Here is an 18,254-nt window from a genome sequence, read left to right on the forward strand (position 1 = left end):
TTATCCTTTTTTCTTTTTGCTCCTCTGATTGGGTAATTTCATATTTTATCTTTGAGCCCACTGATTTTTTTCTCTGTTTGATCAAGTCTGCTGTTAGGGCTTTCTATGCAGTTTTTCAATTCAGATAATTTACTCTTTATTTCTAGAATTTCTATTTATTGTTTTAATCGATTCTTTTCCTTTGTCAAGTTTCTAATTCTGCTCCTATATTTTCTTTAGATATCATTTAATTTTCTATCTGTATTTTCTTGTGACTCCCTGAACATTCTTAAAAAGGTTTTCTGAATTACCTGTTAGACATTTCATAGATCTGTTGTTCCTCTGCATTCATTGCTCATGCTTTGTTTGTTTCTTTTGTGGTGACATATTTCTCTGTTCTTTCTCAGTCTTTGTGTCTTTACCTAATGCCTGGGCATTTGAGGAGACTGCTTCCTCTTCTAGGTTTTATAGGTGGTTATCAGAGTATTGTCTCTGGTCTGTGATTTTTTTTTTTTTTTCATTCTGTGGTGGCTGAATAGCTACCACCATTTAGACTCTGCATAAGAACTAATGTGCTGTCCTGTGGTTAGTCCTTGAGTTGGGGGAACTGTGGAGACCAAACCTTGAGCTCCGTGCTGGAGCTAAATTAACCGCTTTCCTGCTGATTCTCTGGGAAAGGATTTTTGTGCATATCATAATCACTTCCAGGTCTGGGCTGTGTTAAGATTCTGGTCTGGGACAGAGCCTTTCCTGCAGTTTATGCCCCTGCAGTTCCATTGCCCTGACTGATTTCCACTGAGACCAGCTCCCTGTGCTGTGCCCACTGTTCACCTGGTGGGCCAGCCTTTCAACTGCACTCCAACTGCTTCCTATGAAGCAGGCAGTGTACATATCCCTTGCAATAACTCACCAGCCTTTGGGCAGCTCCTTTCTCCAGTCAGCTGAGTTGCTTGCTTCTATACAGGACCATGGGAATCCTGCTAGTGGTCTTTATATGCAAAGGGTGCCACTGTGGCTTTTTCCAGTTTCAATTTGTGTGCAGGAACCACTCCCCACCCCTTACCAGGGTTGCTCAGAAGCAAACATGCAGCTCAGAAGCAGCCAGGGCTCAGAATGATACATGCCATCCTTAGACCCTCTCGCTGAGGCCTCTTGCACCTTCATGAATTCCACAGGTCTCTCCTCCTCTCCCCCCAGCTCCAGCCATCTCAGGTTGGCAGTCTTTGCTTTTTAATGGTTGTAAGTTGGTTACTTACGTGGGGGAGTGATGGAATTTGGATGTGTTGTCCCCTCCAAAACTCATGTGGAAATTTGATCCCCAGTGTGGCAGTGTTGGAAACTGATTGAGTCATGGGGGCGGATCCCTCATGAATGGATTAATGCTCTCCCTAGGGGAGGAGGGGTAGTGAGTGAGTTCTCACTCTGTTATTTCCCGCGAGACCTGATTGTTTAAAGGACCCTAGCACCTCCTCTCTCTTTGTCTTGCTTCCTCTCACCATGTGATCTGCTTGTACTCACCGGCTCCTGCCACTTTCCGCCATGAGTAGAAGCAGCCTGAGGCCCGTGCCAGATGCAGCTGTCCCAGAATCGTAAGCCAAATAAGCCTCTTTTCCTTATAAATTACCCAGTCTCAGGTATTTCTGTTATAGCAACACAAAATGGACTAAAACAGGGAGTAACACTGGGAGTCATCTATTCCACCACCTTGATGACATCAATTCTCTCATTGCACTTTAAAGATATCTAAACTAATAGCAATCATGGATGATGCGTTTTGGATATAGTTTCTGTGAAAATTATTTGGTTTTCTAAGCAATGGGCTTTTATTAAAAGGCCCTGGCCTGGCTTTAAAATATGGGTGAATGAATGTACATTTTATGCTTTGTGTTAAAATAAAGCATGCAGACATTTCAGTTAGAAGAAAATGTTCATAGTTTTATATTATTTGCTTTATGATTTTCCACTTTAACTTTTTAAGTTAATCAACCAACTATTGGCCAATTAGAAATTCTGTAAGAAGCGTCTTCTGCACTTTACCTAGCCAGGGCCACTATACCTCCTTTTGGGCTTATCTCATGAGGTGCAATAGCAGAAATCTCCGAGGTAACTGAACGATCAGAAAGCTTTTCAGGCATATGGCAGATATGCCAATGGTTTTCTGTTTCTCCAACACATAGAATCCCAAGCTTTATAGAACCCAGGATACATATAAACATGAGAGCTGCCCCTCACAGCAAAGCCAGGCTAACACTTGTGTTTGTTGAAGATTCAAAGGACATGTTCTGACTTTTTTTTAAAATTAGTGATTCAGGCTTTAACTAAAACTGTAATGTTAAGTGCAGTATTTTTCCAGGGGAGGTTTTCCCATACTATGCAAATGTATTTAAATGGACTATGGCCAAAGGGAAGGGGACAGAGGTAATTTTGCAACATTGTAAAAATAAAATGAAAATTTAAAAGAAGCAGTATACTCATATAGTGTATAATTACCAGTTTAATATTTGGCTAGTTTGAGAAATATAAGCCAGCCAAAAAGCAATTGGCTGGCAATAAATACAATTTGAACTAACTTCATTATTGCTTTTGGAATCTGTACAGCCATTTATAGCTTCAGATCCTTTAACCCTGCATTTCCTTATTATTCTCTTTCTTATGGCTGCAAATATGTAAAAAATTACATGCACTGAAATGGAGGAGACGGCACTTGGAAGGGCAGACTTCCCCCCCAGCAATTTTCATGGAAAATTAGCAATATCAAAATAAGGGCAATCTTCTGGTCACCTAGGATAATCACCAAAATGATGAATAGTTTTCTGTATTCTTTCCTTTCTCTCTAATGCTGAAATTTATTTCAGAAGACACCAGCATCCATTGAATCATCATAAGAAGGTCCTCCACATAATGAGGGTACGTTCAAACCAGCTAGAGCTTTGAGCCTGGTTTGAGAGGATAAAATAATTCACCAATCACTAGTATATGTGTAGCTTTGATTGTTTTGTTTTTCATTTCTCAAAAGACATATTTCTCAGAAAACAGTTAATGAAACAACATTTATTTTCATTATTTCACTGGAGATAAACTCAAAGTATTCAGCCAACTACTTTAATCCTTTAAAATCAACTACCAGGGAATCATACTCACTATTCCAAGTGGCTTAAAGTCTGCCTTGTTTTTCTATTTGAATTTGGCAGAAATAGATTTTTCTTTCTTTTTTTTTTTTTTGCCTTTTTCGTGACCAGCACTCAGCCAGTGAGTGCACTGGCCATTCCTATATAGGATCCGAACCTGCGGCGGGAGCAGCGCTGCGCTCCCAGCGCCGCACTCTCTCTAGTGCGCCACGGGGTCGGCCCAGAAATAGATTTTAAGAATGAAAAATATACTAAAACATTTTCATGCATCCTGTATATTTTCAGGTAAATTTAGTGCTCTTTTTCTCCCCATAACAATGTTATGTGGAATTGTTAAATGTCAATTCATTGTTAAAGCCAAAATATACCTGTTCTTTGCCCTTAAAGTTTAAAATATTTTCTTATTGCTAAAGTGTAGCACTTTAAGAATGTAAAAATGAACAGAATCTCACCAATCTAAGTAAGATAGAACTGTAACCTTTTGGTAAATTGCCTCCAGTGAAAGAACATGACTGTTCAATAAACCTTTAAACAGGTCTTACATTTCTCAATAAAAATGCGAGGCTTTAAACCCACTTTTCATTTAAAACTTCTACTTCTTGTGGTCTTTGGGAATGCTTTTGGAAGCTTTTTGGATACTATTTTAAATTATTGGCCATGCTGTATGTTATGTAACTGATGATTAACATGCTGTTGAAGAATACAGTTCCACAAAATAATTTTTAAAAAATCAAAAAACATTTTGGTGATTGTAAGAGTGATAACTTTTAAAACCAAGCTTTAAGAACATCTTAGTAGGAACTTCAGAAAATAGATCATCAATATACTAAGTGAAATATATTCTTCTATTATACATATCTATATGTATATGTTTTAAACATTTGCAGAAGTAGAACTGTTTTAGAAAACTCAGCCAAATGTGGCCAGTCTGCGGGATACAGAATCCTGCTGAACATCTGAACTTCTATGAGTGTCAACTATGCCAGAAAGGAGAGAACTCACTTTGCTTTATTGAAAATTTTATTTATCAAGTCTCCATGTGTTCAAGGTCAAATATATTTCTTATTTGGAATCTTTAGAGATGGACACCAGGAAAACTCAGCATTGAGATATGAAAGAGTGCCTGAAAGCACTACATCTATAAGCTTTTCCTAAAAATGAAATAAAGCCACACTATAAGCATGCAGCTTGATGGAGTTTGGATGCGTTGTCCCCTTCAAAACTCATGTGGAAATCTGATCCCCAATGTGGCAGTGTTGGCAACTGACTGAGTCATGGGGGTGGATCCTTCATGAATGGATTAATGCTGTCCCTGGGGAGGAGAGGTAGTGAGTGAGTTCTTGCTCTATTAGTTCCTGCGAGAGCTTGTTGCTTTAAAAGACCCTGGCACCTTCTCTCTCTCTCTCTTGCTTCCTCTCACCATGTGATCTGCTTGTACCCGCCAGCTGCCTGCCACTTTCCACCATGAGTAGAAGCAGCCTGAGGCCCGTGCCAGATGCAGCTGTCCCAGAATCGTAAGCCAAATAAACCTCTTTCCTTTATAAATTACCCAGTTTCAGATATTCTGTTCTAGCAACACAAAATGGACTAAAACACAGCTACACTGCATCCCAAAGAAGGATGTGAGGAGTGCATCAGAACTCTTTATCTGAAAAAATATAAATGCATACATATTTTTTAAAAAAAGGCTTAAAGCCCAAACATGGCAATAAAGAGCCTTCTCATTTTACTCTTAATCTAACACAACATGTGTGGGTATCATCATTGCTTTAATGTCTCCATGGAAATCTTTCTCAAGTGGTGGGAGGCCTAGTTTCCCATATACACTCCACTCCATTCACTGGAATACATGCTCTGAGAACTTACCAGTATATTTTTGACAACCAACTCCCATTTGCATATATGTATACAACTGAATGTCACTTCATTATGTAATGTGTGGCAATGGAAACATTTTCAAGAAAACACCAAGAGCTACATGCAAGGTAGAGTTACCACACTTACAGCAGGTAGGGATGGGGGCTGTGCTCCTTTCCCTTCCTCTGCCAGGTGGGCAGGCAACAGTGGACAAGCCAGCCAGGAGGCTCTAGGGCTAAGAAGCACCAGGATCTCTGGGATCCAGGAACCCTTGGGCCCCTTTCCCCCAGAGCTGTTCCCTGGACATGCCAGAGTCCCCATCCTGTCCATAAAGCCAGGGGGAGCCTGGTGGATCAGAGCCAATGGGCTGTAGCAGGCCCCTCTGAGCTGTGAGCTCCCTGTAAACTTGCTCTCCCCACAGAGGCAGCCATCCAAGCTCTCCACACCTGAGTACACAGTGGAGCTGACGGTGACCTTTCTCACCTGGGCCCCCAAAGACAAATCCAGCAAGAAGAATGTATTGGAGGTGAATGGTGGGGTGGGGAGAGGGAGGAAAGGGGCCTACTGATGGCCTGGGGCTCTGACTGTAGGCAAGCCCCATGAGGGGGGACCTAGGAAGAGTTGGGGCTGGAATTCTCAGGGCTCAAGGCCAAAGCTGCCCCTACCTTGGGGATCTATCCAGTGTTTCTGGCATCAAGGATTCTGCAGTTCCCTCTCAAGGAGCTAACTTAATAATCCTTGCCCCAGAACATGGTGACAAGTGGGGGTCTCTGGGAGATGAAACTCTATCATGCCTAGAATAGTGGCCCTTCTCCCTGCTGCTCTGGCTTGAGAGAGACAGGGGATTCCCAAACCCTGGCTGTTTACTCAGACTGGCTGGGCTGGGCAGCCTGCTCTGGCTGGCCAGAGCCCAACTTCTGACTGCACTGGGTTCCCAGTGAACTGCCCTGGTTAGGACAGTGGACAAGCTTGTCAGGCTCCTCCGGCAGGAAGAGAGAGAAGACCCAGGCAAGGTCCTCTTCGTGCCACGCCCTTCACTGTCCATGAGTTGTCTTGTTTTTAAGCACTTAAAAAAAAAATTTGTAAAGAAACAACATTTATTGTTTACAGTTTCAGAGGCCGGGAAGCTCAAAGTCCAGTGTACACGTCTGGTGAGGGGCTTACACAGTGAGGCAGGGTCTCACATGGCACATGGCGATACTAGACAGAGTTTTTTAAACCACTCCTACCCCCACCTCAGTTCCTAAAAGTTTTTTATTTTGTTTTGTTTTTATAAAGATGACTGGTAAGGGGATCTTAACCCTTGACTTGGTGGTGTCAGCTCCACGCTCTCCCAAGTGAGCAACCGGCCATCCCTATATGGGATCCGAACCCATGGTCTTGGTGTTATCAGCACCACACTCTCCCGAGTGAGCCACGGGCCAGTCCCAGGCCCTAAAAGTTTTGAGGCAGATCACAACAAAACACATGTGAACAGGTAAAATCCACTGAAAAGCCAGGGCCAGGCAAAACAAGTTAAAGATGAGGTCAAGTTGGAGAGGAATTCAGAGGCAGATGATGCTAAGGTGGTTGGAAAAAATTTAGCTCCAGTTCTCCTGGCAGTTAAGGTGCAAAGAGAAGGCTATCAGTTACATGGCTCACCCACACCAGCTGCCTTGGCTTGTCCAAGAAATACTGATCCCTTGAAATCAGTCAACAACAGCCACTCTCTGGCAGGTGGCTCTGACTGATTTTCAAAATGTTTCCCCCTAAATGGTCACTTGGATCAGGTAACCAGATAACACTTGGCTGGGAAGAGAAACAGTCCCCATTCACATTCCCAAGCACATCTTTGAATCACTGTAGCTTGTGAACCCCATTCTGCTTTTTCTTTTTTCATTTCATTTTTATTTTCTTACTTATCTATTTATTCTCCCTTCTAGACTGTAAGCTCATTGAGGATGGGATTTTATTTTATTCACTGCTGTGCCACCATTCTTAGAACTATGTCTGATACCTGGTGAGTGCTTAATAAATAAATATTTGTGACAGAAGGAAGAAATTAACTGACCTGGGAAATTACATTAACCATGAGGTCATTGACAGAGAAATTCTTTCCAGGTAGATGGTGGAATTCCTTCTGGGTGTCAGGTGTAAAGTAACAGAAGAATTTCTTAAGTTCTATTTATACATGCTGTGAATAACACCTGTTGGTGGATGGAGAGGAATGTAAGCTCTGGGGTTTACCCATCATGAACAGGGCTTTTTAAAAAACAATTTCAGACTTGGCTTTGCAAAGAGTCACCAGAGTTAAAATGAGCTAATTCGTCAATCAAGTTTCACTATATTTTGGGATTTGTCCGTACTGATATGGAAGACATCTATAATACAGTGATAAGTAGAAAAAAACCTATAGTAAAAGGAGCTTTTTTTTTCAGTATAAGCGAAAAAAATACAACTATACATGTAGTATGATCTAATTCATATGTTTGTGTCTGGACAGTGAAAAATATGAAGAACAGAAAGTTATTAACAGAGGTTCCCATCTAGAAAGTATGACCAGAGATGAGGGGCTTTTCATATGCTATATTACTCATTTAATGATATTGTTATGGACTGAGCTATGTCCCCCTGCAAATCCATGTGTTGAAGCCCTAATCTCCAATGTGACTACTGTAGTTGAAGATAAGGCTTTTATGGAGGTAATTAAAGTTAAATGAAGTCATAAGAGTGGGGCCCTAATCTGATAGAACTGCCATCCTTATAAGAAGAGAGACACCAGAGCTTGCTGTTTCTCTGCAAGTGCACACGCAGAGCAAAGGCCATGTCAAGGCAGCCATCTGCAAGCCAGGAAGAGAGGCCTCAACAGAAACCAACCATGTTGGCACCTTGATTTTGGAGTTCTAGCTTCCAGAACTGTGAGAAAAGTAATGTCTGTTGTTTAAGCCACCCAGTGTGTGGTATTTCATTATGGCAGCCTGAACACACTAATACAGGTATGTAGAGATTTTTATACTGTTATCATTGGATATTCTTTACTGGGAGAGGCACACGCAGCATGTGGCTTCAGGGTTTGTCAAAGCAGTGGAAGAGAGCCAGAGGGCTGAACAAGGCTTTTCACAGACTCAGCCCAGAAGAAATGCCTATATGCATATCACCTCTGCTCTTTTATTGCAGAACTAGTCACATGGCCCCACCCAAACTGCAAAGGAGGCTGGGAAATGTGGAAAATCATATGAATGTTTGATGAATTATTGAATGTCTCTGTTATGTTTCTTGTTATGGGTTGAACAGTGTCCCCCCAAAAAGATATATTGAAGTCCTAACCCCCAGTGTCTCAGAATGTGAAGAGTAAATCAGGTTAAAATGAGGTCATTAGAGGGAGCCCTAATCCAATATGACTGGAGTCCTTGTAGAAGGGGGGAATTTGAACACAGAGACAGAAATGCACAGAGGTAAGATGATGTGAACATGCACAGGAAGAAGATGGCCATGTGAAGAGGGGACAGAGATTAGAGTTAAGCTGCCATAAGCCAGGAAAGGCTTGGGGTCACCAGAAGCTAAGAGAGAGGCATGGAACGGATTTTCCTTTACAGCCCTCACAAGGAACCAACTCTGCTGACACCTTGATCCTGGACTTCTACTCTCCAGGACTGTGAGACAATAAAGTTCTGTTGTAAACCAACCAGCCTGTGGTACTTTGTTATAGCAGCTCTGTGAAACTAATACTCTCCTCTATCAAGTTTACGCAGAAAGAGATTTAATACAGGGAATTAGATGCTTACAAATCTGTTAGAATGACTGGAAAAATAGGCTCTAGGCTAGACATCCAGGAATTACTCTCAGAACAATGCTACAAAACTGGTGCATCAAGAGTTACTGATTAATTTACCATAATCAGCAACCAGTTCTCAGGATCTTCTCATCTCAGCCACTATCTGAGAATCAAGAAAACATCATCAGAACTGTGATGGTTAATTCTAGATGTCAACATGATTAAAGCATACCTAGAAACCTGGTAAAGCACTATTTTGGGGTGTGTCCAGAAGAGATTAGCATGTAAGTCTGAGTGGAACGGGTGGGAAAGATCAGCCCTCAATATGTGTGAACCATCCAATCTGTTGGGGGCCCAGAGAGAACAAAATCAGAGGATAAGGCTAATTGTTCTATCTGCTGGAGCTGGGATACTCTCTTCTCTCCTGTCTGTGGATATTAGAACTTGAGACTCTTCAACTTTTGGGTTTCAGGATTTACAGCAACAGCACCATCAGTCTCTCTGGTTCTGAGGCTTTCAGACTGGAACTGAGCCATGTTACTGGCATTCAGTTTGCAGATGGCCTATCATTGATCTCAGCCTTCACAATCATGTGAGCCAATTCCCCTAATAAATCCCCTCTCATATATTTATATATTTATCCTATTGGTTCTGTCTCTCTGGAGAACCCTGACTAATAGAACCATTAACTCTGGAACCATGTTATGCTTCCCATGATCTTGCACAAGCAAAATGGATGCCTTGTGTAACTCCTATCCTCTCACAATTTAATTCAGAATTTAAGCCTTGAGTGAATGCATCTATTTTATGGAACTAAAATTATATCTGGAACAGTCAGTTGCAAGGTTATTAGGAAAATGTAGTTTTTAGCTTTTTACCTTCTGAAGCAAAGAAAAATCCACATAAAAAGGAGGTTGAAATACACATGAATGAGTGATTTGTTTTGTTTTGTTTTTTCCTTTATCTCTTTGGTCACTATTTTATGGTTTCTTTCTTTAACATCCTTCTCCTGTCTCCTCTTCAATGTTCATATTGCCCATTTAGCCCTTAGCCATTTTTTTTTCTTCCTTATATTTTCTGGACAATTGCATCCATTCTAAATTTGTCCAAGTGTTTCTATCTCTACTGCTACCACGCTCCCATACAATACTATCATCCGTGACTTGAAATACTGCAACATTCCCATCTAGTTTCCCTTTCTCCTTTATCTTATCCCAATCTACTGGGATGGGGGTCATCTGTGCAAAATTCATTAGATCATGTGTCTCCTCTGCTCACTGTTCTTACTTCCTCTGTTACCCTCAGGATACATCTCTAGCTCCTCACCCTGGCATAGGAGTTTTTTGTTTGTTTTTTATAAAGAAAAATTTCTTTCTTTTTATAAAGAAATTTGTTGCTTACGGTTTCAGAGGCTAGGAAGCCCAAAGTCCAGAGAACACATCTGGTGAGAGCCTTGGTGGTGGCAAGAGTGACAACAGAGTGTCATATTGCAGAAATGCTGGAGCAGAGAGTAACCTCCTCATTCACTCTGTTTTTAAAGGCTTCAGAACCAGAAGGAGTTTTTTTCATGAGAAACCTCTGACTGACCAGCTATCCAGCCTTGCTACGCACTGTTCCCTTACAGACCCTCATGCCCTATACTTGGCCACACTAAACGATTTAAAGCAACCAGAATGTGCCATGTTCTTTCCTTCTTCTTAATTTCTGAACAAGCTGCTCTCTGCCTGATGTGGAACTTCTTTCTTTCCTTTTATTCTGATCAACTCCTTCTCATCCATCAATCCAGGAGGGCCAGGCTAGATCCCTTTCCTATGTTTGACTTCCATTTATCGCACTCATTAATTGCTCATGTTCTTTCTGGGAAGAAGGAATCAGAGAAACAATTTGAGGAATGCCAACTAATGTGTTTTGTTCACCTTTGTATCTTTAGTATTTAATGCCCATTTATATGTTTTCAAATTTATTTTGTTTGCTTTTGTTTTTACTGCTGGTGTGAATAGTGGCACACATTTAAAACTGCCTCTGGGTTTTGGGGTGGATTTTCTAGCTTTGCATTTTAAAAACTTACTTTTGTTTTGGTAGTAGGTCAACATCTTAGTATTTAATTATTATTTCTATTTCATAGATAAAGGGTTGGGAGTAATGCAATGGCTTCCTAAAGAAAGTGATTAATTTAGGACTTTTTTCTCATGCTGCATTAGTCCTAAAATAACAACTTGTTAGTCCTTGACTAGCCCTGATGAAGTATAATTCATATGCAAATGATTTATTCAATCATTCATTCATTCAACCATCTGTCTATATATTCATCCATTTAGCCAAACATTCAGTAACTGAAGAGGAATTAGAGTAAGTGAAAACCATCAGAAAGAAAGAAAAAGTCAATAGTTAGATAAACCTTTATACATATTATATACACTGTACTTAGTAGTATATGATATGCTGCCTTATTCACTAATTTACTAATTGTGTCACTGATGTGTAAGTCTTATCTCATCACAATTATATGGCATTTCTAGAATATTGGTTCTTAAAACTCAAATTGACTAATGCTACCCAATACTGATAGATGAACTGGTTGGGGAATTAGAAAGGAAAGATGTTCAAAGTCTCTACTAGGCCTGGTAGGTAAAGCCAAGGCTGGTATCTGTAAAGTAAATGCAGGACATAGACCTATTTTCCCCCTCCTCATTCATACCAGAGTTTCCCCTCTCCCCTGGGAAACTACCCCTGGCCAAGGTAGTTGACCCACGGAAAGGCACATCCCCTTAAGACAAATGGAAGACAGTAGGCAGCAGGAGCCCTGAGTAAGTGAATTAGTATGTAAATGGAGGTAGAACAGTAGTGTTAACTACTCTGGTGCCAGGAGGGGTTAACTTATGCACTCAGCCAGATCACCTGTGAGCTCTGCGTTGGGTGAGGGGCACATAAACATGCAAATGATTTACACCTCTACTCTGATCTGTTCAACTATGTAACTGTTGCATGTGCCCTTGACGGTGCAGATTTCTAGCTGACCGGCCATCATCAGCACCTCCCATAAGTCTAATAAACCAGTCTCTACCTATTGCAATACTGGGTGAGTTTCTTTGGAATAGGCGAACACTAAGCGAGTGCCCTTTCAGATTTGGGGCTCCTGTGATACAATGTTCCTTTTATTTATCACAGTATACTAGTGTAAAGATAGCAACCAAGGGCTGAAAACTCCCCAGGCCCATGCACCTGGTTACAGCCGAACAGCTGTAGCCCCCTGCACACCCAGACAAGAGGCTCCCCTCAAAAGTGAGTGTTTCTTGCCAGCATACCGATGTGAAGTTGACCTGCTCCATCTCCAATAGGATGTGCAGGGGCTTTAGCTGGAGGACAATGTCACTGGCTTCTTTCAGCCCTGCATAGAGCAAGAACAGGTGCTCACCAGCGAGTGAGAGAACATCGGTCAGAAACAACAATGTGGTGGTGCTGATAACACCAAGTCAAGGGTTAAGATCCCCTTACCGGTCATCCTTTATTAAAAAAAAAAGAAAAAAAAAAAAAAGAAACAACAACGTGGCAGCTCTGAGTGTCTCTTGACACCTGCTCCTTCAAGAACCAGGATCTTTCTCAAAAGGAGGGGGCTGAGGAAGCTGCTTATGGGGGAGGCATAGGCCCCACCCCACAGGGTTGGTGACAGGCACAGCCCTCCCAGAAGGCTTGGGCAGCTTCATCAGGGACCTCATGGGTGGGGTGACAGGCTCACCTTCAGTGACATTCATATAGACATTTTGCAGGGCCAGCCAGTAGCAGCTTTTGGCTTTTTCCAGGATTTCAACTATTTTGTTCACTTTGGGTCTGTTTAGCTGAGAAGGAGAGAAGAAGAATATCAGCCTTCTGATGGAGCCCGCAGACCCTAAGACGAGGGTGACCAGACCCTGTGGCCAGCTGGAGCAGGTCATCGGCCCCACAGGATCCCTGCAGGGTCAGCACCGAGAGGCCGAGCCCTTGCCCACCCCCTGGCTGGGATGTAGCCGCTGACCCCGCTCTCGGCCCCACCTGCTCATGGATGCACTTGAGGTTCATCAGATGCACGTCCCAGAACTCAAACTTGACCTGGGGCAGGGATGCAGCCCGTCCAGCAGGGCCTGGGCCAAGTCTTTGCACAGCGCATCCCGGATTTGGTGAGACCAGTCAATGACGATGGTTTCGATGGTGTGCAGGAGCGAGTTGTCCAGGGAAGAGGGGATCCTGCCAGGCAGAGGTCAGGGCAGATGCTCTCATGGCCACACCAACCTGGCTCCACTGAGCCCTGCCCCTCCTCCAGCAGCCTTCAGCCAACAGACCCCAAACCACCAGTAACAGCACCATGTCTGGTCTTGTGCGCCTGGTGCCTCCCAGCCCCTCGGGGAGGCTGAAGAGTTTCCCAAGCTCCCCAGCTAGGAAGAGACCCTGAGCAGACAATGGATGTTGTCAGAGGTTCCAGGGCCCAAGGCTCTCACCTCTGAGCAAGAGGAGGGAGGTGAGGACTCTGGAATGGACCCTATTCAGGACGGCTCCTTGGGGATTTTTACCGGGTACTTACAGGGTACATTTTGGGGGCTTAGTGGACAAATGGAGGACTTGCCCTAGAGCCCCCAGGAGCGGTTGCCTATGAGTGTGTGGTACAAGCTATCACACCTATAACAATTCTGTGAGTCCACATGCCAGGGCAGTTGCAAATGGTGGCTGGGAAGATGCCAGGGGACACCTTGGAGTCCCTTGGGCTTCCCAGGGCCTCTGGATCACCACTGCCTCTCCTTGGACTCGCACCCACCTGCCGATCCCTTCCACTCCCTCTCAGTGCCCACATCTAAATCCGAGCTGTCTGTCTCCTGGCTATGTTGACACGTGTCGTGTCCTTTCTATACTGGACTGGTACACGTGTGATTGTAATGTCTTTTCCATACTGGACAAGTACACATGTGTGATTGTCATGTCTTTTCCGTACTGGACTAGTACATATGTGTGATTGGGAGAGGGACCGGAGCACAGGCCGGTTGTTTCTTGGCATCGATGCTGCTCAGCTGTCGTGAGAGCTGGAACCCTAGGGCCCCAGGGCCCCCCCTTCTTGCCCTGGCACATGTCCCTCAGCATCAGCACCACCTAACGGCACCATGTAAGGGCACTCCCTTGCCTTCATGTGTGTTTCATTCACTTCAAAACACAAAACCAGTTGGCAGTGAGAGTCTGTCACTCCCAGTCAGGGCTCAGACACTCCCCAGGCAGCTGGTGACATGAGGCGCAGGGCCCGACCTGTCCATGGACTCCAGTGTGCCATCCAGGCTGCCCGGGGGCTCCGGGATGGGCAGCAGCATTTTCCCTTTGGTCTTGTCCCCGTCACGAACATCTCATTCTTCAGCCTGTTGACTTGTTTCACGATGTCTTCCGAGGCCACCTGGGACCGTCTGTCCATGTCCTCACTTTGGTTTAACAGAGAATAGAGGACCTGAAAGGAGACGCTTCTGTAGTTCTGCCTGAGCCTCTGCCAGCTTGGCCACCCTGAGATCCAAGCCCCCAGGAGGAGTCAGAAGACCTCGGTGCCCGGAACCCGGGACCTGGACCAAGTCCTTCTTCCAGAAAGAAGAGGGAAGTTGGGGAGTTTAGAGCAAGGAGGACGGCCCAGCTCCTGTTATATGTAGGGCCAAAGCCATCTCCAAGAAGGGGGACCCCAACTTCTGCAACAGTAGCACACACTCCCTGTGAAAGCAAGTGTTACGTGCTGTGATGGGCTGAATGTGTCCCCCAAATCCATGTGCTGAAGTCCTTAGTCCCAGCACCTCGGAATGTGACTGTATTTGGAGGTGGAGTATTTAAAGAGGTAATTAAGTTAAAATGAGGTCATTAGGGTGGACGCAAATCCGATGAGACTGGTGTCCTCATAAGAAGAGAAAGTTAGGACACAGACACACACACAGTGACAACCATGTGAAAACGCAGGGAGAAGACAGATGTCCGCAGCCAAGGAGAGGGCTCGGAAGGAACCAGCCCTGCCTACACCTTGGTCTAGGACTTTTGGCCACCAGAGCTGTGAGAAAATAAGTGTCTGTTGCACAAGGTGGGGACATGGGTCCCCATTCTACAGATGAGGACCAGAAAGGCCAAGGTAAGGAACTTGAGCTCTGGCCAGTCTTACACCCCAAAGTGTTTTCCCCATGCCCGCCACACCTCCTGAGAGTGTCACTGGGGAGGACACAGGACTGCAGAGAGATGCAGAAAATGGCACCCCATTTTCTCTCTTTTTTTACTCAAAGTCTCAGAATTGGGGAAACATCTGCTGGTACCGGGGTAGCTCACACTCTCCAAGGCCCCTCACAGTAGAGTGGTTCTAGTGACAAGAACAGGGTGATGGACGGGGCTTCTCATGCGGCAGGTGCACAGCATCACCTGGAGGTCTGTCTCAGCAGGTGAGGGCGGGCGGGGCCTGAGCTCCCGCATTTCCAGCCTGTCCCAGGTGCTGCTGCTGCTGCTGGAGCGCACCGTGCAGCTCACCCCGGGCAGCCGCTCTGGACCCCGGCCCAGACCCACGTGTCTCCTCCACGACCGCAACCAGCTGGTCCACCTGCCTGGGGCTTATGTCCCCGCAGAGGAGGCAGGTCTTGTAGTTGTCCTTGTTGATGCTGTCAGGCTTTGTCCTGATAAAGTAAGCCCCTTTGGACTTGAGGGACTCCGGGAAGCCCAGGCAGGGTATGATTGTGCCGGTGGGATTGAGCGTCAGCACCAGAACCGAGACATCGGCTTTTCCAAGAACTCCGAGACTAAGGCCATGTTCTCCTTGGCTCTGATCAGCTTGTTCCACTTGTCCGGCTTGAACTTCAGGATGATGGAGGGGACTTCCTCCAAATACTCTAGTCTGTTGTCCGGTGCAATCACCATCTTGACCTTTTCTCACACCACAGACACCTGTTAGGTGAACAGAAACACAAGGCAGAACTGTCTCCTGGCTTCTCAATTTCCCACCCACCACTGGAACCATGTGGAATCTCTATTCTAACCAAGTACAAAAAAAAGGGTTCACTGTGAGTGTGTTGTTATTAGTTGTAGATGGGCTGGGGTGGGGGAGGGACATGGGGGTGTGTCTGTGTGCTCTGGTCAGACACCTGCCCCTGCCCCTGCCCTGCTGTGGGGTGTCACAGATGGAGTGAGGTGGCACAACAGTGGCATGTGCTTGTGTTAGTTGTGACCATGAAGTTAATAGGCTGGGAAAAAAGAGAAGAGGAATGACCCAGCCAGAGTGTACCCCAACTTCTGCCCTGCCTGCACCCCCCTTCCACCTCCCTGCAGCCCCACCATATGCCTGTGAAGGGATCAAACTGTAGATTTCGTACACACCCCTCAATTGCCACTGGGAAAGCTCCACCATGGCTCTTCCTTTGGGAGGATCCCCTTAAAGAACACCCTGAGGTCCCAGAGGGAAGGCAAGTGGAGTACTTGCTGTGAGCACAGAACGTGAGGGGGCCCCAAAACTCTCAGTAATCAAGACAAAAAGCATTTTAATATTTATAGAAATCAAAATTACTGCAAACAAATTCATGAAGAATAAAATCAAAATTTCAAATGAAGATAGGCTCTGGCAGGAGGAGGGAACAGAGGGTCGGGGCGCAGGGAGCTGAGTTCTGCAAAGACAGGGTGGGACCTGCCCTCCATTTGTGGAATGGAAAGGTAAGTCTGGTGCTGTCTTTTTATTACAATGTAGGAGGTGTGTAACTCCTGAATTTCTGTGGGAAGCTTGGGCTGCTCAGCTCCTTTGGGGGCCATGGGCCACATCTGGTCTGCTCCAGACCTGGCAATTGTCAAAGTGTCGGCACTGGCAGATGATGCCTGAAGCACTCACAAGTTCCAGCTTTTGGTTTGACCAGAGCTCTGCTTTTGAGATTGTTGTAGTCTGTAGTTCACCCAAAGACACACACTGTGGGAGAGGTTATATTTCACCCTGGTCACTATATTATGGCAAAACAACTATATGATGGGAAGCAGTAATGTGTCTTATGTTAGTCAGATGATCTGGGATTCATGCAGAGCATCAGGTTTCTTTGTGAGAAAACGTGGGGAAAACATACAGTCAGAAACATGGCAGCCTGTGAGCGAAAACTGTCTGAATTTGGCACATCACCACCCAGAATTGCAGCCACGTAGGTGGAGAAACACGTGGCATATACGGAGCCCACACCATCTGCCAGGTACCCATGAAGGCTTTGTGAATGTAGCTGAATTAATAATCTCCACCTGGGTTCTCCAAAACAGGCACTGTGTCCCCATTTTATAGGGTGGGAAAGAGAACATGAGGGAAGCCCTGGGTATTTGCAGGTATCTTGCTGTAAGTCTCGCCAAGTTGGAAGTACTACTGGAATTCAAGGAAACATCCTCTGATTGTGGATTTGGATTGGGGCTTTTAAAAAATCAGCTTTCCGGGGGGGAGGGAGGGAGGGAGAAGAGAGGGAGGTTTTGGTGATGGGGAGCAATAATCAGCCACAATGTATATCGACAAAATAAAATTTAAAAAAATAAAAATAAAAATAAAAAAGCAAATAACATCTTAAAAAAAAAAATCAGCTTTCCTTTCAAGAATGGCATCGGGGTGGGCTCCCTCTCAGGCCATGTTGTATGGTGGTTCATGACGCTCCCATGTCCCCCAAGTCTGTCTCCAATCAACCGGTCTTATCTCAAACTCCCACCCAGACATTTCCTGGGGTGAGGCTAGGAGGTCCCAACGAGTAAATAGTCTAGGCCAGTGGGCCGAGGCAGGTCTTGCTCATGAGCAGGGCTGGAGTGAGGGCACCAGGGAGCCCAGGAAAGGAGCCGGGCAGTCCAGGGCAGCCTGCACGATGGGCCCAGACCCCTGACCAGCTCCAAGCAGGGAGCAGATCCACTTCTGTGGTGAGTGGTGGGTCTGCTGTACCCCCTCACCTAACACAGGTAAAGGTTGCTCACCTGCATAAGGCAAATGCCAGCTCCACCACAAGCAAGACAAACTGATAGGCAACGCCTTCCCAAACCAGGAGAGAAAATGGCTCCCTTCCCTTGAAGGGCTCCACCTGCCACAGTTGGGGCTTCCAGAACTTTTCCCTTGGGACCCAAGTAATCAGTGGCAGTGTAGCAAAGAAATAACTGACCCATCATCTACCACAGTGGTAGACTGCAATACTTTAAACTCAATCGAACACTCTTTGCCTTTTTATTGGAGCATTTAGTCCATTTTCATTATGTGAATTACTAATCTATTGGGATTAAATCTATTGTCTTGTTGAGTGCTTCCTATTTATCTTACCTCTTCTGTGTTCCCTTTCCTTTCTTGCCTTCTTCTGGATTAAATAAACTTTATTGTTTCATACTCCCAAGCTAGCTTGGTCATTGTGCACTCTTATGTCTCTCTGAGAACTACATGGAGGTTACGGCACATTTCCTGACCTATCGCTGTGGGACATTCTCTGCTTCTGCTCTTACTGGACAAGGCAAGAGCAGTCAAACACTTTGACTCATTTGCTTCTCTCCTAACTTATGTGCTGTCATGTTGGAAGTTACTTAAA

The sequence above is a fragment of the Cynocephalus volans genome, chromosome 12 (genome assembly GCF_027409185.1).
Source record: "Cynocephalus volans isolate mCynVol1 chromosome 12, mCynVol1.pri, whole genome shotgun sequence".
Lineage (NCBI taxonomy): Eukaryota > Metazoa > Chordata > Mammalia > Dermoptera > Cynocephalidae > Cynocephalus > Cynocephalus volans.